We start from the raw sequence: 21831 nt of genomic DNA on the forward strand, positions 1-21831 counted from the left end.
TTCTGGACTTATGAATTATGTGTTTTTATTACCTTTGCTGAACGACTTGAATATTAACTAGGATTGTTGTCACAACTGTTTTGTATCAAAGTTATTGTGTGCTATATTTCATGCTATATGTATAATAGCGGTATTGTAAGTTTGTAAAATATTGTATAAAAGTTTGAATGCGAAATATTATTATAATTAGTTTTTCATATAGAATTGTAGTAGTTGAATTGTATAGTAGCTACTAAGTATGAACTTAACGGATAGGTACTACCCGAATTAAAACTATAAAAAGCTAATATGAAGAAAAAGATTTTATAAATGAGTTCATATTATGCTACGAAATACTATTGACTACTCTTAATATTCTATATGATTAACTTAATTCTTTTGACTATTTTTGAAGGAAATGGCACCGACTACTCGTCAGAACTTGAACATGAGCGAGGAAGACTTCCGTGTTTTCCTTGCTGCGAACATAGCCGCAGTGCAGGCCGCAATGCAAAATAACAACAATAACTCTGGTTCTAGCAGTGGAACTAATTCCACAAGAAATTGTGTAGGATGCTCCTACAAAGAATTCACTGCCTGCAAACCTTTGGAATTCGATGGAACCGAGGGTCCAATTGGATTAAAACGGTGGACTGAAAATGTTGAATCGGTATTTGCCATAAGTAAATGTACTGAAGATGACAAAGTAAAGTACGCTACGCATACCTTCACAGGTACTGCGTTAACATGGTGGAACACCTATCTCGAGCAGGTGGGACAAGATGCTGCTTACGCATTATCGTGGTCAGCATTCAAGCACTTGATGAACGAGCAGTACCGTCCCAGAAACGAGGTCAATAAGCTCAAGGTAGAGCTTAGAGGGTTACAAACACAAGGATTTGATATTACCACGTACGAACGATGATTCACGGAGTTGTGTTTATTGTTTCCAGGAGCGTTTGAAGATGAAGAAGAGAAGATCGACGCGTTTGTAAAAGGGTTACCAGAAAGGATTCAAGAAGATGTGAGTTCACACGAGCCTGCCTCCATACAAAAGGCAAGTCGAATGGCTCATAAACTCATAAATCAGATTGAGGGAAGAATTAAAGAGCAGGCGGCCGAAGAAGCCAACACGAAACAAGTCAAGAGGAAGTGGGAAGAAAACAGTGACAAGAGTCACCAACAAAACAACAGTAACTATCGCTTCAACATCCAACACAACACTCACAACTACAATCGCCCCATTTTTTGCAAAAACAAACGCAACAACAACTATCCCAACAACAACAACAACAACCACAATAACCGTCCTAACGACAATAACAATCGTAACAACAACCAAATCAATAACAACAATGGCAACAACAATCAGAACAATAAATGTCTAAGGTGTGGAGGGTATCATCCAGATAAGTTCTGTGTAGTAGTGTGTACCAAGTGTAACAGAACCGGACATATTGTAACGAAGTGTGATGTCTATGGACCAAAGGCATATAAAAATAACAGACCAAATAATTTCATTATTTTTTACGGATGCGGAAAGCCGGGCCATTTCAGCAAAGCATGCCTAATCAAGGGAATAATAATGGGCAAGGCCGTGGACGAGTCTTCAACATTAATTCGGCAGAAGCGCAGGAAGACCCGGAGCTTGTTACGGGTACGTTTCTTATTGACGATAAATCTGCTTATGTTTTATTTGATTCGGGTGCGGATAGAAGCTATGAGTAGAGATTTTTGTGCCAAATTAAATTGTCCATTCATGCCTTTGGATAGTAAATTTTTACTCGAATTAGCAAACGGTAAACTAATTACAGCTGATAAAGTATGTCGGGATAGAGAAATTAAATTGGTTGACGAAACATTTAAGATTGACTTAATACCAGTCGAGTTAGGGAGTTTTGACATAATAATTGGCATGGACTGGTTGTAAAAGGTGAGAATAGAGGTCGTTTGTTACAAAAATGCGATTCGCATTGTACGGGAAAAAGGAAAACCCTTAATGGTGTACGGAGAAAAGAGCAACGCGAAGCTAAATCTTATTAGTAATTTGAAGGCGTAAAAGCTAATAAGAAAAGGTTGCTATGCTGTTTTAGCACATGTCGAGAAAGTACAAACCGAAGAAAAGAACATCAATGACGTTTCCATCGCAAAAGAATTTCCCGATGTATTTCCGAAAGAATTATCGGGACTACCTCCATACCGATCCGTTGAATTTCAAATAGATCTTATACCAGGAGCCGCACCAATAGCTCGTGCTCCATACAGAATCTCACCAAGCGAAATGAAGGAACTCCAAAGCCAATTACAAGAACTTTTAGAGCGTAGTTTCATTCGATCAAGCACATCACCATGGGGAGCTCCTGTTTTGTTTGTCAAAAAGAAGGACGGTACATTCAGGTTGTGTATCGACTACTGAGAGTTGAACAAACTTACCATCAAGAACCGTTATCCACTACCGAGAATTGACGACTTATTTGATCAACTACAAGGCTCGTCGGTTTATTCGAAGATCAATTTACGTTCTGGATATCATCAAATGCAGGTGAAGGAGGATGATATTCTGAAAACAGCTTTTAGGACGCGTTACGGTCATTACGAGTTTATGATTATGCCATTTGGTTTAACTAATGCACCAGCTGTATTCATAGACCTTATGAACCGAGTGTGTGGACCATATTGAAATGTCCCGTTCTTATTGATTAAAAACGTTCCATATTAATTGATTTCGTTGCGAGGTTTTGACCTCTATATGAGACGTTTTTCAAAGACTGCATTCATTTTAAAACAAACCATAACCTTTATTTCATCAATAAAGGTTTAAAAAGCTTTACGTAGATTATCAAATAATGATAATCTAAAATATCCTGTTTACACACGACCATTACATAATGGTTTACAATACGAATATGTTACAACAAAATAAGTTTCTTGAATGCAGTTTTTACACAATATCATACAAGCATGGACTCCAAATCTCGTCCTTATTTAAGTATGCGACAGCGGAAGCTCTTAATAATCACCTGAGAATAAACATGCTTAAAACGTCAACAAAAATGTTGGTGAGTTATAGGTTTAACCTATATATATCAAATCATAATAATAGACCACAAGATTTCATATTTCAATATACATCCCATACATAGAGATAAAAATCATTCATATGGTGAACACCTGGTAACCGACAATAACAAGATGCATATATAAGAATATCCCCATCATTCCGGGACACCCTTCGGATATGATATAAATTTCGAAGTACTAAAGCATCCGGTACTTTGGATGGGGTTTGTTAGGCCCAATAGATCTATCTTTAGGATTCGCGTCAATTAGGGTGTCTGTTCCCTAATTCTTAGATTACCAGACTTAATAAAAAGGGGCATATTCGATTTCGATAATTCAACCATAGAATGTAGTTTCACGTACTTGTGTCTATTTTGTAAATCATTTATAAAACCTGCATGTATTCTCATCCCAAAAATATTAGATTTTAAAAGTGGGACTATAACTCACTTTCACAGATTTTTACTTCGTCGGGAAGTAAGACTTGGCCACTGGTTGATTCACGAACCTATAACAATATATACATATATATCAAAGTATGTTCAAAATATATTTACAACACTTTTAATATATTTTGATGTTTTAAGTTTATTAAGTCAGCTGTCCTCGTTAGTAACCTACAACTAGTTGTCCACAGTTAGATGTACAGAAATAAATCGATAAATATTATCTTGAATCAATCCACGACCCAGTGTATACGTATCTCAGTATTGATCACAACTCAAACTATATATATTTTGGAATCAACCTCAACCCTGTATAGCTAACTCCAACATTCACATATAGAGTGTCTATGGTTGTTCCGAAATATATATAGATGTGTCGACATGATAGGTCGAAACATTGTATACGTGTCTATGGTATCTCAAGATTACATAATATATAATACAAGTTGATTAAGTTATGGTTGGAATAGATTTGTTACCAATTTTCACGTAGCTAAAATGAGAAAAATTATCCAATCTTGTTTTACCCATAACTTCTTCATTTTAAATCCGTTTTGAGTGAATCAAATTGCTATGGTTTCATATTGAACTCTATTTTATGAATCTAAACCAAAAAAGTATAGGTTTCTAGTCGGAAAAATAAGTTACAAGTCGTTTTTGTAAAGGTAGTCATTTCAGTCGAAAGAACGACGTCTAGATGACCATTTTAGAAAACATACTTCCACTTTGAGTTTAACCATAATTTTTGGATATAGTTTCATGTTCATAATAAAAATCATTTTCTCAGAATAACAACTTTTAAATCAAAGTTTATCATAGTTTTTAATTAACTAACCCAAAACAGCCCGCGGTGTTACTACGACGGCGTAAATCCGGTTTTACGGTGTTTTTCGTGTTTCCAGGTTTTAAATCATTAAGTTAGCATATCATATAGATATAGAACATGTGTTTAGTTGATTTTAAAATTCAAGTTAGAAGGATTAACTTTTGTTTGTGAACAAGTTTAGAATTAACTAAACTATGTTCTAGTGATTACAAGTTTAAACCTTCGAATAAGATAGCTTTATATGTATGAATCGAATGATGTTATGAACATCATTACTACCTTAAGTTCCTTGGATGAACCTACTGGAAAAGAGAAAAATGGATCTAGCTTCAATGGATCCTTGGATGGCTCAAAGTTCTTGAAGCAAAATCATGACACGAAAACAAGTTCAAGTAAGATCATCACTTGAAATAAGATTGTTATAGTTATAGAAATTGAACCAAAGTTTGAATATGATTATTACCTTGTATTAGAATGATAACCTACTGTAAGAAACAAAGATTTCTTGAGGTTGGATGATCACCTTACAAGATTGGAAGTGAGCTAGCAAACTTGAAAGTATTCTTGATTTTATGAAACTAGAACTTTTGGAATTTATGAAGAACACTTAGAACTTGAAGATAGAACTTGAGAGAGTTCAATTAGATGAAGAAAATTGAAGAATGAAAGTGTTTGTAGGTGTTTTTGGTCGTTGGTGTATGGATTAGATATAAAGGATATGTAATTTTGTTTTCATGTAAATAAGTCATGAATGATTACTCATATTTTTGTAATCTTATGAGATATTTCATGCTAGTTGCCAAATGATGGTTCCCACATGTGTTAGGTGACTCACATGGGCTGCTAAGAGCTGATCATTGGAGTGTATATACCAATAGTACATACATCTAAAAGCTGTGTATTGTACGAGTACGAATACGGGTGCATACGAGTAGAATTGTTGATGAAACTGAACGAGAATGTAATTGTAAGCATTTTTGTTAAGTAGAAGTATTTTGATAAGTGTATTGAAGTCTTTCAAAAGTGTATAAATACATATTAAAACACTACATGTATATACATTTTAACTGAGTCGTTAAGTCATCGTTAGTCGTTACATGTAAGTGTTGTTTTGAAACCTTTAGGTTAACGATCTTGTTAAATGTTGTTAACCCAATGTTTATAATATCAAAAGAGATTTTAAATTATTATATTATCATGATATTATGATGTACGAATATCTCTTAATATGATATATATACATTAAATGTCGTTACAACGATAAACGTTACATATATGTCTCGTTTCAAAATCATTAAGTTAGTAGTCTTGTTTTTACATATGTAGTTCATTGTTAATATAATTAATGATATGTTTACTTATCATAATATCATGTTAACTAAATATATAACCATATATATGTCATCATATAGTTTTTTTACAAGTTTTAACGTTCGTGAATCACCGGTCAACTTGGGTGGTCAATTGTCTATATGAAACCTATTTCAATTAATCAAGTCTTAACAAGTTTGATTGCTTAACATGTTGGAAACATTTAATCATGTAAACATCAATCTCAATTAATATATATAAACATGGAAAAGTTCGGGTCACTACAGTACCTACCCGTTAAATAAATTTCGTCCCGAAATTTTAAGCTGTTGAAGGTGCTGACGAATCTTCTGGAAATAGATGCGGGTATTTCTTCTTCATCTGATCTTCACGCTCCCAGGTGAACTCGGGTCCTCTACGAGCATTCCATCGAACCTTAACAATTGGTATCTTGTTTTGCTTAAGTCTTTTAACCTCACGATCCATTATTTCGACGGGTTCTTCGATGAATTGGAGTTTTTCGTTGATTTGGATTTCATCTAACGGAATAGTGAGATCTTCTTTAGCAAAACATTTCTTCAAATTCGAGACGTGGAAAGTGTTATGTACAGCCGCGAGTTGTTGAGGTAACTCAAGTCGGTAAGCTACTGGTCCGACACGATCAATAATCTTGAATGGTCCAATATACCTTGGATTTAATTTCCCTCGTTTACCAAATCGAACAACGCCTTTCCAAGGTGCAACTTTAAGCATGACCATCTCTCCAATTTCAAATTCTATATCTTTTCTTTTAATGTCAGCGTAGCTCTTTTGTCGACTTTGGGCGGTTTTCAACCGTTGTTGAATTTGGATGATCTTCTCGGTAGTTTCTTGTATAATCTCCGGACCCGTAATCTGTCTATCCCCCACTTCACTCCAACAAATCGGAGACCTGCACTTTCTACCATAAAGTGCTTCAAACGGCGCCATCTCAATGCTTGAATGGTAGCTGTTGTTGTAGGAAAATTCTGCTAACGGTAGATGTCGATCCCAACTGTTTCCGAAATCAATAACACATGCTCGTAGCATGTCTTCAAGCGTTTGTATCGTCCTTTCGCTCTGCCCATCAGTTTGTGGATGATAGGCAGTACTCATGTCTAGACGAGTTCCTAATGCTTGCTGTAATGTCTGCCAGAATCTTGAAATAAATCTGCCATCCCTATCAGAGATAATAGAGATTGGTATTCCATGTCTGGAGACGACTTCCTTCAAATACAGTCGTGCTAACTTCTCCATCTTGTCATCTTCTCTTATTGGTAGGAAGTGTGCTGATTTGGTGAGACGATCAACTATTACCCAAATAGTATCAAAACCACTTGCAGTCCTTGGCAATTTAGTGATGAAATCCATGGTAATGTTTTCCCATTTCCATTCCGGGATTTCGGGTTGTTGAAGTAGACCTGATGGTTTCTGATGCTCAGCTTTAACCTTAGAACACGTCAAACATTCTCCTACGTATTTAGCAACATCGGCTTTCATACCCGGCCACCAAAAATGTTTCTTGAGATCCTTGTACATCTTCCCCGTTCCAGGATGTATTGAGTATCTGGTTTTATGAGCTTCTCTAAGTACCATTTCTCTCATATCTCCAAATTTTGGTACCCAAATCCTTTCAGCCCTATATCGGGTTCCGTCTTCCCGAATATTAAGATGCTTCTCCGATCCTTTGGGTATTTCATCCTTTAAATTTCCCTCTTTTAAAACTCCTTGTTGCGCCTCCTTTATTTGAGTAGTAATGTTATTATGAATCATTATATTCATAGATTTTACTCGAATGGGTTCTCTGTCCTTCCTGCTCAAGGCATCGGCTACCACATTTGCCTTCCCCGGGTGGTAACGAATCTCAAAATCGTAATCATTCAATAATTCAATCCACCTACGCTGCCTCATATTCAGTTGTTTCTGATTAAATATGTGTTGAAGACTTTTGTGGTCGGTATATATAATACTTTTGACCCCATATAAGTAGTGCCTCCAAGTCTTTAATGCAAAAACAACCGCGCCTAATTCCAAATCATGCGTCGTATAATTTTGTTCGTGAATCTTCAATTGTCTAGACGCATAAGCAATCACCTTCGTTCGTTGCATTAATACACAACCGAGACCTTGCTTTGATGCGTCACAATAAATCACAAAATCATCATTCCCTTCAGGCAATGACAATATAGGTGCCGTAGTTAGCTTTTTCTTCAATAACTGAAACGCTTTCTCTTGTTCATCATTCCATTCAAATTTCTTCCCTTTATGCGTTAATGCAGTCAAGGGTTTTGCTATTCTGGAAAAGTCTTGGATGAACCTTCTGTAGTAACCAGCTAGTCCTAAAAACTGGCGTATGTGTTTCGGAGTTTTCGGGGTTTCCCACTTTTCAACAGTTTCTATCTTTGCCGGATCCACCTTAATACCTTCTTTGTTCACTATGTGACCGAGGAATTGAACTTCTTCCAACCAAAATGCACACTTTGAAAACTTAGCGTACAATTCTTCCTTCCTCAATACTTCTAACACCTTTCTCAAATGTTCACCGTGTTCTTGGTCATTCTTTGAGTAAATAAGTATGTCATCAATGAAAACAATGACAAACTTGTCAAGGTATGGTCCACACACTCGGTTCATAAGGTCCATGAACACAGCTGGTGCATTAGTTAAACCAAACGGCATGACCATAAACTCGTAATGACCGTAACGTGTTCTGAAAGCAGTCTTTGGAATATCATCTTCTTTCACCCGCATTTGATGATACCCGGAACGTAAGTCAATCTTTGAATAAACAGACGATCCTTGTAGTTGATCAAATAAGTCGTCGATTCTCGGTAGTGGGTAGCGGTTCTTGATGGTAAGTTTGTTCAACTCTCGGTAGTCGATACACAACCTGAATGTACCATCTTTCTTCTTGACAAACAAAACAGGAGCTCCCCACGGTGATGTGCTTGGTCGAATGAAACCACGCTCTAAAAGTTCTTGTAATTGGCTTTGCAGTTCTTTCATCTCGCTGGGTGCGAGTCTGTAAGGAGCACGAGCTATTGGTGCAGCTCCTGGTACAAGATCTATTTGAAATTCAACGGATCGATGTGGGGGTAATCCCGGTAATTCTTTCGGAAATACATCGGGAAATTCTTTTGCAATGGGAACATCATTGATGCTCTTTTCTTCAGTTTGTACTTTCTCGACGTGTGCTAGAACAGCATAGCAACCTTTTCTTATTAGTTTTTGTGCCTTCAAATTACTAATAAGATGTAGCTTCGTGTTGCCCTTTTCTCCGTACACCATTAAGGGTTTTCCTTTTTCTCGTATAATGCGAATTGCATTTTTGTAACAAACGATCTCCGCTTTCACTTCTTTCAACCAGTCCATACCGATTATCACATCAAAACTCCCTAACTCTACTGGTATCAAATCAATCTTAAATGTTTCGCTAACCAGTTTAATTTCTCGATTCCGACATATATTATCTGCTGAAATTAATTTACCATTTGCTAATTCGAGTAAAAATTTACTATCCAAAGGCGTCAATGGACAACTTAATTTAGCACAAAAATCTCTACTCATATAGCTTCTATCCGCACCCGAATCAAATAAAACGTAAGCAGATTTATTGTCAATAAGAAACGTACCCGTAACAAGCTCCGGGTCTTCCTGTGCCTCTACCGCATTAATATTGAAAACTCTTCCACGGCCTTGTCCATTCGTGTTCTCCTGGTTCGGGCAATTTCTAATAATGTGGCCTGGTTTTCCACATTTATAACAAACTACATTGGCATAACTTGCTCCGACACTACTTGCTCCGCCATTACTCGTTCCGACACCATTTGTTCCTTTCGTTCTATTAACCCCTGGTCCGTAGACCTCACACTTCGCCGCGCTATGACCATTTCTTTTACATTTGTTGCAAAATTTGGTGCAGAACCCCGAGTGATTCTTTTCACACCTTTGGCATAGTTGCTTCTGATTGTTGTTGTTGTTGCGGTTATTATTGTTGTTGGGATGATTGTTGTAGTTGCTGTTGTTGTTGTTGTTGTTGTTGTTGTTGTTGTTGGGCCGTTTGTTGTAGTTGCGATTGATGTTGCGATTGTTGGGATAATTGTTGCGATTATTGTTGTAATTGCTGTTGTTGTTGTATTGGTGATTCTTATCACCGTTTTCCTCCCACTTTCTTTTGACTTGCTTCACATTGGCCTCTTCAGCAGTCTGTTCTTTAATTCTTTCTTCAATCTGGTTCACTAGTTTGTGAGCCATTCTACATGCCTGTTGTATGGAGGCGGGCTCGTGTGAACTTATATCTTCTTGGATTCTTTCCGGTAATCCTTTCACAAACGCGTCGATCTTCTCTTCCTCATCTTCGAATGCTCCCGGACACAATAGGCACAATTCTGTGAATCGTCTTTCGTACGTGGTAATATCAAATCCTTGGGTTCGTAACCCTCTAAGTTCTGTCTTGAGCTTATTGACCTCGGTTCTGGGACGGTACTTCTCGTTCATCAAGTGCTTGAATGCTGACCACGGTAGTGCGTACGCATCATCTTGTCCCATTTGCTCTAGATAGGTATTCCACCATGTTAACGCAGAACCTGTGAAGGTATGCGTAGCGTACTTCACTTTGTCCTCTTCAGTACACTTACTTATGGCAAACACCGATTCAACCTTCTCGGTCCACCGTTTCAATCCGATCGGTCCTTCGGTTCCATCAAATTCCAAAGGTTTGCAGGCAGTGAATTCTTTGTAGGTGCATCCTACACGATTTCCTGTACTGCTAGATCCAAGGTTATTGTTGGTATGTAGCGCAGCCTGTACTGCGGCTATGTTTGAAGCTAGAAAAGTACGGAATTCCTCTTCATTCATATTCACGGTGTGTCGAGTAGTCGGTGCCATTTCCTTCAAAATAGTTAAATGGAACAAGTTAATCATACAGAATATTAAGAGTAGTTAATAGTATTTCGTAGCATAATATGAACTCATTTATAAAAGCTTTTTCTTCATATTAGCGTTTTATAAGTTTAAATTCGGGTAGTACCTACCCGTTAAGTTCATACTTAGTAGCTAATATACAATTCAACTACTACAATTCTATATGAAAAACTGATTATAATAATATTTCGCGTTCAAACTTTTATACAATATTTTACAAACTTACAATACCGCTTATTTTACATAAAGCATGAAATATAGCACACAATAACTTTGATACAAGATAGTTGTGAAGACAATTCTAGCTAGTACACAAGTCGTTCAGCAAAGGCAATAAAGACACGTAATTCATACGTCCAGAAACAAGTCATGCATTCTGGTTTTACTAGGACTACTTCCCATCCTTGGTCTTGTGCAACATAACCGTTATGGCCGTTGATAAGACAGCGTGTTGTAACGTCATCAAAGGGACGAGGGTTACGTAATGTCCAACAGTCCCGTAATAATCTAAAAACCTCATTTCTTACCCCAATTACCGACTCCGTCACTTGTGGAAACGTTTTGTTTAATAGTTGTAGCCCGATGTTCTTGTTCTCACTTTGGTGAGAAGCGAACATTACTAATCCGTAAGCATAACATGCTTCTTTATGTTGCATGTTAGCCGCTTTTTCTAAATCACGAAGTCCAATATTTGGATATATTGAGTCAAAATAATTTCTTAACCCGTTGCGTAAAATAGCATTTGGGTTCCCCGCAATATATGCGTCAAAGTAAACACATCGTAACTTATGGGTTTCCCAATGTGATATCCCCCATATTTCAAACGAAAGTCTCTTATAAACCAAGACATTCTTGGAACGTTCTTCGAATGTCTTACAAACTGATCTCGCCTTAAATAGTTGTGCCGAAGAATTCTGGCCGACTCTAGACAAGATTTCATCAATCATGTCTCCGGGTAGGTCTCTTAAAATATTGGGTTGTCTATCCATTTTGTGTTTTTAAACTGTAAAATAGACAAGAGTTAGATTCATAAAAAAAATACTTATTAATACAAGCAATTTTTACATATATCATAAAGCATAAGAACACTATATTCCATATATTACACCACACGAATACAACTATCTTATTCCGACTCGCTCGTTTCTTCTTCTTCGGTTTTGGTTCGTTTTGCCAAGTTTCTAGGGATATATGATGTTCCCCTAATACGAGCCGTCGTTGTCCACATTGGTTTAGAAAAACCTGGTGGTTTAGAGGTTCCCGGGTCATTGTTACAACTTAAGGACTTCGGGGGTTGACGATACATATAAAGTTCATCAGGGTTGGAATTAGATTTCTCTATTTTTATGCCCTTTCCCTTATTATTTTCTTTTGCCTTTTTAAATTCAGTTGGGGTAATTTCTATAACATCATCGGAATTCTCGTCGGAATCCGATTCATCGGAGAATTGGTAATCCTCCCAATATTTTGCTTCCTTGGCGGAAACACCATTGACCATAATTAACTTTGGTCGGTTGGTTGAGGATTTTCTTTTACTTAACCGTTTTATTATTTCCCCCACCGGTTCTATTTCTTCATCCGGTTCCGATTCTTCTTCCGGTTCCGATTCTTCTTCCGGTTCCGACTCTTCTTCCGGTTCCTCTTCGGGAACTTGTGAATCGGTCCACAAATCATTCCAATTTACATTTGACTCTTCATTATTATTAGGTGAGTCAATGGGACTTGTTCTAGAGGTAGACATCTATCACATAATATCAAACACGTTAAGAGATTAATATATCACATAATATTCATATGTTAAAAATATATAGTTTCCAACAAAAATGTTAAGCAATCATTTTTAAAGAAAACACGGTCGAAGTCCAGACTCACTAATGCATCCTAACAAACTCGATAAGACACACTAATGCAAATTTTCTGGTTCTCTAAGACCAACGCTCGGATACCAACTGAAATGTCCCGTTCTTATTGATTAAAAACGTTCCATATTAATTGATTTCGTTGCGAGGTTTTGACCTCTATATGAGACGTTTTTCAAAGACTGCATTCATTTTAAAACAAACCATAACCTTTATTTCATCAATAAAGGTTTAAAAAGCTTTACGTAGATTATCAAATAATGATAATCTAAAATATCCTGTTTACACACGACCATTACATAATGGTTTACAATACGAATATGTTACAACAAAATAAGTTTCTTGAATGCAGTTTTTACACAATATCATACAAGCATGGACTCCAAATCTCGTCCTTATTTAAGTATGCGACAGCGGAAGCTCTTAATAATCACCTGAGAATAAACATGCTTAAAACGTCAACAAAAATGTTGGTGAGTTATAGGTTTAACCTATATATATCAAATCATAATAATAGACCACAAGATTTCATATTTCAATATACATCCCATACATAGAGATAAAAATCATTCATATGGTGAACACCTGGTAACCGACAATAACAAGATGCATATATAAGAATATCCCCATCATTCCGGGACACCCTTCGGATATGATATAAATTTCGAAGTACTAAAGCATCCGGTACTTTGGATGGGGTTTGTTAGGCCCAATAGATCTATCTTTAGGATTCGCGTCAATTAGGGTGTCTGTTCCCTAATTCTTAGATTACCAGACTTAATAAAAAGGGGCATATTCGATTTCGATAATTCAACCATAGAATGTAGTTTCACGTACTTGTGTCTATTTTGTAAATCATTTATAAAACCTGCATGTATTCTCATCCCAAAAATATTAGATTTTAAAAGTGGGACTATAACTCACTTTCACAGATTTTTACTTCGTCGGGAAGTAAGACTTGGCCACTGGTTGATTCACGAACCTATAACAATATATACATATATATCAAAGTATGTTCAAAATATATTTACAACACTTTTAATATATTTTGATGTTTTAAGTTTATTAAGTCAGCTGTCCTCGTTAGTAACCTACAACTAGTTGTCCACAGTTAGATGTACAGAAATAAATCGATAAATATTATCTTGAATCAATCCACGACCCAGTGTATACGTATCTCAGTATTGATCACAACTCAAACTATATATATTTTGGAATCAACCTCAACCCTGTATAGCTAACTCCAACATTCACATATAGAGTGTCTATGGTTGTTCCGAAATATATATAGATGTGTCGACATGATAGGTCGAAACATTGTATACGTGTCTATGGTATCTCAAGATTACATAATATATAATACAAGTTGATTAAGTTATGGTTGGAATAGATTTGTTACCAATTTTCACGTAGCTAAAATGAGAAAAATTATCCAATCTTGTTTTACCCATAACTTCTTCATTTTAAATCCGTTTTGAGTGAATCAAATTGCTATGGTTTCATATTGAACTCTATTTTATGAATCTAAACCAAAAAAGTATAGGTTTCTAGTCGGAAAAATAAGTTACAAGTCGTTTTTGTAAAGGTAGTCATTTCAGTCGAAAGAACGACGTCTAGATGACCATTTTAGAAAACATACTTCCACTTTGAGTTTAACCATAATTTTTGGATATAGTTTCATGTTCATAATAAAAATCATTTTCTCAGAATAACAACTTTTAAATCAAAGTTTATCATAGTTTTTAATTAACTAACCCAAAACAGCCCGCGGTGTTACTACGACGGCGTAAATCCGGTTTTACGGTGTTTTTCGTGTTTCCAGGTTTTAAATCATTAAGTTAGCATATCATATAGATATAGAACATGTGTTTAGTTGATTTTAAAAGTCAAGTTAGAAGGATTAACTTTTGTTTGTGAACAAGTTTAGAATTAACTAAACTATGTTCTAGTGATTACAAGTTTAAACCTTCGAATAAGATAGCTTTATATGTATGAATCGAATGATGTTATGAACATCATTACTACCTTAAGTTCCTTGGATGAACCTACTGGAAAAGAGAAAAATGGATCTAGCTTCAATGGATCCTTGGATGGCTCAAAGTTCTTGAAGCAAAATCATGACACGAAAACAAGTTCAAGTAAGATCATCACTTGAAATAAGATTGTTATAGTTATAGAAATTGAACCAAAGTTTGAATATGATTATTACCTTGTATTAGAATGATAACCTACTGTAAGAAACAAAGATTTCTTGAGGTTGGATGATCACCTTACAAGATTGGAAGTGAGCTAGCAAACTTGAAAGTATTCTTGATTTTATGAAACTAGAACTTTTGGAATTTATGAAGAACACTTAGAACTTGAAGATAGAACTTGAGAGAGTTCAATTAGATGAAGAAAATTGAAGAATGAAAGTGTTTGTAGGTGTTTTTGGTCGTTGGTGTATGGATTAGATATAAAGGATATGTAATTTTGTTTTCATGTAAATAAGTCATGAATGATTACTCATATTTTTGTAATCTTATGAGATATTTCATGCTAGTTGCCAAATGATGGTTCCCACATGTGTTAGGTGACTCACATGGGCTGCTAAGAGCTGATCATTGGAGTGTATATACCAATAGTACATACATCTAAAAGCTGTGTATTGTACGAGTACGAATACGGGTGCATACGAGTAGAATTGTTGATGAAACTGAACGAGAATGTAATTGTAAGCATTTTTGTTAAGTAGAAGTATTTTGATAAGTGTATTGAAGTCTTTCAAAAGTGTATAAATACATATTAAAACACTACATGTATATACATTTTAACTGAGTCGTTAAGTCATCGTTAGTCGTTACATGTAAGTGTTGTTTTGAAACCTTTAGGTTAACGATCTTGTTAAATGTTGTTAACCCAATGTTTATAATATCAAAAGAGATTTTAAATTATTATATTATCATGATATTATGATGTACGAATATCTCTTAATATGATATATATACATTAAATGTCGTTACAACGATAAACGTTACATATATGTCTCGTTTCAAAATCATTAAGTTAGTAGTCTTGTTTTTACATATGTAGTTCATTGTTAATATAATTAATGATATGTTTACTTATCATAATATCATGTTAACTAAATATATAACCATATATATGTCATCATATAGTTTTTTTACAAGTTTTAACGTTCGTGAATCACCGGTCAACTTGGGTGGTCAATTGTCTATATGAAACCTATTTCAATTAATCAAGTCTTAACAAGTTTGATTGCTTAACATGTTGGAAACATTTAATCATGTAAACATCAATCTCAATTAATATATATAAACATGGAAAAGTTCGGGTCACTACACATATCTTAACAAGTTTATCATTGTTTTCATCGATGACATACTTATCTACTCAAAGAATGATCAAGAGCACGAAGAACATTTGAGAAAAGTGCTAGAGTTGTTGAGGAAAGAAAAACTGTACGCTAAGTTTTCAAAGTGTGCATTTTGGTTGGAAGAAGTTCAATTCCTCGGTCACATAGTGAACAAAGAAGGTATTCGGGTGGATCCGGCAAAGATTGAAACCGTTAAAAAATGGGAAACCCCGAAAACTCCGAAACACATACTCCAATTTTTAGGATTAGCTAGTTACTACAGAAGATTCATCCAAGATTTTTCCAAAATAGCAAAACCCTTGACTGCATTTGAAATGTCCCGTTCATATTGATTATAAACGTTCCATATTAATTGATTTTGTCTCGAGGTTTTGACCTCTATATGAGACGTTTTTCAAAGACTGCATTCATTTTTAAAACAACCATAACCTTTATTTTATCGATAAAGGTTTAAAAAGCATTACATAGATTATCAAATAATGATAATCTAAAATATACCGTTTACACACGACCATTACATAATGGTTTACATTAAGAATATATTACATCAAAAATAAGTTTCTTGAATGCAGTTTTTACACAATATCATACAAGCATGGACTCCAAATCTTGTCCTTATTTTAGTATGCAACAGCGGAAGCTCTTAATAATCACCTGAGAATAAACATGCTTAAAACGTCAACAAAAAATATTGGTGAGTTATAGGTTTAACCAATATATTATCAAATCATAATAATAGACCACAAGATTTCATATTTCAATATACATCCCATACATAGAGATAAAATTCATTCATATGGTGAACACCTGGTAACCGACATTAACAAGATGCATATAGAATATTCCCATCATTCCGAGACACCCATCGGACATGATAAAATTGAAGTACTAAAGCATTCCAAATTCCAGAATGGGCTTGTTGGGCCCGATAGATCTATCTTTAGGATTCGCATCAATTTGGGGGTCTGTTCCCAAATTCTTAGGCTACCAAGCTAAAAAGGGGCATATTCGGCTTCGATCATTCACCCATATAATGTAGTTTCATTTACTTGTATCTATTTCATAAAACATTTATAAAATTTGCATGTATTCTCATCCAAAATATTAGATTTTAAAAGTGGGACTATAACACACTTTCACAGATTTTTACTTCTTCGGAAGTAAGACTTGGCCACTGGTCGATTCACGAACCTATAACAAATATGTACATACATATCAAAGTATGTTCAAAATATATTTACAACATTTTTAATACGTTTTAATGTTTTAAGTTTATTAAGTCAGCTGTCATCGTTAGTAACCTACAACTAGTTGATCATAGTTAGATGTACATAAATAAATCGATATATATTATCTTGGATCAAACTACAACCCAGTGTATACACGTCTCAGGCTAGATCACAACTCAAAGTATATATATTTTTGGAATCAACCTTAACCCTGTATAGCTAACTCCAACATTACTGCATATAGAGTGTCTATGGTTGTTCCAAATAATATATATACATGGGTCGATATGATATGCCAAAACATTTGCATACGTGTCTATGGTATCCCAAGATTACATAATATATTAGAATACATGTATAATACAATATAAGTTAGCTAGGATATGATTTGTATAGAATTGTTACAATATTTCCCGTAGCTACAACAATCAAAAAATATCCAATCTTGTTTTACCCATAACTTCTTCGTTTTAAATCCGTTTTGACTGAATCAAATTGCTATGGTTTCATATTGAACTCTTTTTTATAAATATAAGCAGAAAAAGTATAGGTTTATAGCGGAAATATATATTACAAGTCATTTTTTAAGAGGTAGTCATTTCAGTCGAAAGAACGACGTCTAGATGACCATTTTGGAAAACATACTTCCACTTTGAGTTTAACCATGATTTTTGGATATAGTTTCATGTTCATAAGAAAAATCATTTTCCCAGAAGAACAACTTTTAAATCAAAGTTTATCATAGTTTTTAATTAACTAACCCAAAACAGCCCACGGTGTTACTACGACGACGTATATCCGGTTTTACGGTGTTTTTCGTGTTTCCAGGTTTTAAATCATTAAGTTAGCATATCATATAGATATAGAACATGTTTCTAGTTGATTTTAAAAGTCAAGTTATAAGGATTAACTTTTGTTTGCGAACAAGTTTAGAATTAACTAAACTATGTTTTAGTGATTACAAGTTTAAACCTTCGAATAAGGTAGTTTTATATATATGAATCGAATGATGTTATGAACATCATTACTACCTCAGGTTTTGTGGATAAACCTACTGGAAATGAGAAAAATCGATCTAGCTTCAAAGGATCCATGGAAGGCTTGAAAGTTCTTGAAGCAGAATCATGATACGAAAACAAGTTCAAGTAAGATTTCCACTCGAAATAAGATTGTTATAGTTATAGAAATTGAATCAAAGCTTGAATATGAGTATTACCTTGTATTATAAAGATATCTTACTGTAAATAAGAAAGATTTCTTGAGGTTGGATGATCACTTTACAAGATTGGAAGTAAGCTACCAAACTTGGAAGTATTATTGATTTTATGAAACTAGAACTTATTGAATTTATGAAGAACACTTAGAACTTGAAGATAGAACTTGAGAGAGATCAATTAGATGATGAAAATTGAAGAATGAAAGTGTTTGTAGGTGTTTTTGGTCGTTGGTATATGGATTAGATATAAAGGATGTGTAATTTTGTTTACAAGTAAATAAGTCATGAATGATTACTAATATTTTTGTAATTTTATGAGATATTTCATGCTAGTTGCCAAATGATGGTTCCCACCTGTGTTAGGTGACTCACATGGGCTGCTAATAGCTGATCATTGGAGTGTATATACCAATAGTACATACATCTAAAAGTTGTGTATTGTACGAGTACGAATACGGGTGCATACGAGTAGAATTGTTGATGAAACTGAACGAGGATGTAATTGTAAGCATTTTTGTTAAGTAGAAGTATTTTGATAAGTGTCTTGAAGTCTTTAAAAAGTGTATGAATACTTATTAAAACACTACATGTATATACATTTTAATTGAGTCGTTAAGTCATCGTTAGTCGTTACATGTAAATGTTGTTTTGAAACTTTTAGGTTAACGATCTTGTTAAATGTTGTTAACCCATTATTTATTATATCTAAAGAGATGTTAAATTATTACATTATCATGATATTATGATATATTAATATACCTTAGTATGATATATATACAGTTAAATGTTGTAACAACGATAATCGTTACATATATGTCTCGTTTCGAAATCATTAAGTTAGTAGTCTTGTTTTTACATATGTAGTTCATTGTTAATACATTTAATGACATATTTACTTATCATTTATCATGATTAAACATAGTATATCAATATCTTAATATGATTCATATGTATTTAGTAAGACGTTGTTATAACGATAATCGTTATATATATCGTTTCGAGTTTCTTAGTTCAATAAACTCAATTTTATGTATATAACTCATTGTTAAAATACCTAATAAGATACTTACTTATCATAATATCATGTTAACTATATATATAATCATATATATGTCATCATATAGTTTTTACAAGTTTTAACGTTCGTGAATCACCGGTCAACTTGGGTGGTCAAATGTCTAAATGAAACCTATTTCAATTAATTAAGTCTTAACAAGTTTGATTGCTTAACATGTTGGAAAAACTTAATCATGTAAATAAAAATTTCATTTAATATATATAAACATGGAAAAGTTCGGGTCACTACAGTACCTACCCGTTAAATAAATTTCGTCCCGAAATTTTAAGCAGTTGGAGGTGTTGACGTATCTTCTGGAAATAAGTGCGGGTATTTCTTCTTCATCTAATCTTCTTGTTCCCAGGTGAACTCGGGTCCTCTACGAGCATTCCATCGAACTTTAACAATTGGTATCTTGTTTTGCTTAAGTTTTTTAACCTCGCGATCCATTATTTCGACGGGTTCTTCGACGAATTGAAGTTTTTCGTTGATTTGGATTTCGTCTAACGGAATAGTGAGATCTTCTTTAGCAAAACATTTCTTCAAATTTGAGACGTGGAAAGTGTTATGTACAGCCGCAAGTTGTTGTGGTAATTTAAGTCGGTAAGCTACTGGTCCGACACGATCAATAATCTTGAATGGTCCTATATACCTTGGATTTAATTTTCCTCGTTTACCAAATCGAACAACGCCTTTCCAAGGTGCAACCTTAAGCATGACCATCTCTCCAATTTCAAATTCTATATCTTTTCTTTTAATGTCGGCGTAGCTCTTTTGTCGACTTTGGGCGGTTTTCAACCGTTGTTGAATTTGGATAATCTTCTCGGTAGTTTCTTGTATTATCTCCGAACCCGTAATCTGTCTATCCCCCACTTCACTCCAACAAATCGGAGACCTGCGCTTTCTACCATAAAGTGCTTCAAATGGCGCCATCTCAATGCTTGAATGGTAGCTGTTGTTGTAGGAAAATTCTGCTAACGGTAGATGTCGATCCCAACTGTTTCCGAAATCAATAACACATGCTCGTAGCATGTCTTCAAGTGTTTGTATCGTCCTTTTGCTCTGCCCATTAGTTTGTGGATGATAGGCAGTACTCATGTCTAGACGAGTTCCTAATGCTTGCTATAATGTCTGCCAGAATCTTGAAATAAATCTGCCATCCCTATCAGAGATAATAGAGATTGGTATTCCATGTCTGGAGACGACTTCCTTCAAATACAGTCGTGCTAACTTCTCCATCTTGTCATCTTCTCTTATTGGTAGGAAGTGTTCTGATTTGGTGAGACGATCAACTATTACCCAAATAGTATCAAAACCACTTGCAGTCCTTGGCAATTTAGTGATGAAATCCATGGTAATGTTTTCCCATTTCCATTCCAGGATTTTGGGTTGTTGAAGTAGACCTGATGGTTTCTGATGCTCAGCTTTGAACTTAGAACACGTCAAACATTCTCCTATGTATTTAGCAACATCGGCTTTCATACCCGGCCACCAAAAATGTTTCTTGAGATCCTTGTACATCTTCCCCGTTCCAGGATGTATTGAGTATCTGGTTTTATGAGCTTCTCTAACTACCATTTCTCTCATATCTCCAAATTTTGGTACCCAAATCCTTTCAGCCCTATACCGGGTTCCGTCGTCCCAAATATTAAGATGCTTCTCCGATCCTTTGGGTATTTCATCCTTTAAATTTCCCTCTTTTAAAACTCCTTGTTGCGCCTCTTTTATTTGAGTAGTAAGGTTAGTGTGAATCATTATATTCATAGCTTTTACTCGAATGGGTTCTCTGTCCTTTCTGCTCAAGGCGTCGGCTACCACATTTGCCTTCCCTTGGTGATAACGAATCTCAAAGTCATAATCATTCAATAATTCAATCCATCTGCACTGCCTCATGTTCAGTTGTTTCTGATTAAATATGTGTTGAAGACTCCTGTAGTCGGTATATATAATACTTTTAACCCCATATAAATAGTGCCTCCAAGTCTTTAATGCAAAAACAACCGCGCCTAATTCCAAATCATGCGTCGTATAATTCTGCTCGTGAATCTTCAATTGTCTAGATGCATAAGCAATTACTTTCGTTCATTGCATTAATACACAACCGAGACCTTACTTTGAGGCGTCACAATATATCACAAAATCATCATTCCCTTCAGGTAATGACAATATAGGTGCCGTAGTTAACTTTTTATTCAACAATTGAAACGCTTTTTCTTGTTCATCCTTCCATTCAAATTTCCTCCCTGTATGAGTTAATGTAGTTGATAATCCTAAAAACGAACATATATTTCATAGCAATATTCCTCAAGAAAGACAAGCTTTTAGTTGCAATTGTTCTATTTAAAAGTGATATTCGTTTAAATAATAAAAGGTGAAGACAAAAGACAGATTCGACGAATTGAAGACGCAAACGACCAAAAAGCTCAAAAGTACAAAATACAATCAAAGAGGTTCCAATTATTGATAAGAAACGTCTCGAAATTACAAGAGTACAAGATTCAAAACGCAAAGTACAAGATATTAAATTGTAC

This window comes from Rutidosis leptorrhynchoides, chromosome 8, assembly GCF_046630445.1.
Source record: "Rutidosis leptorrhynchoides isolate AG116_Rl617_1_P2 chromosome 8, CSIRO_AGI_Rlap_v1, whole genome shotgun sequence".
Taxonomy (NCBI): Eukaryota; Viridiplantae; Streptophyta; class Magnoliopsida; order Asterales; family Asteraceae; genus Rutidosis; species Rutidosis leptorrhynchoides.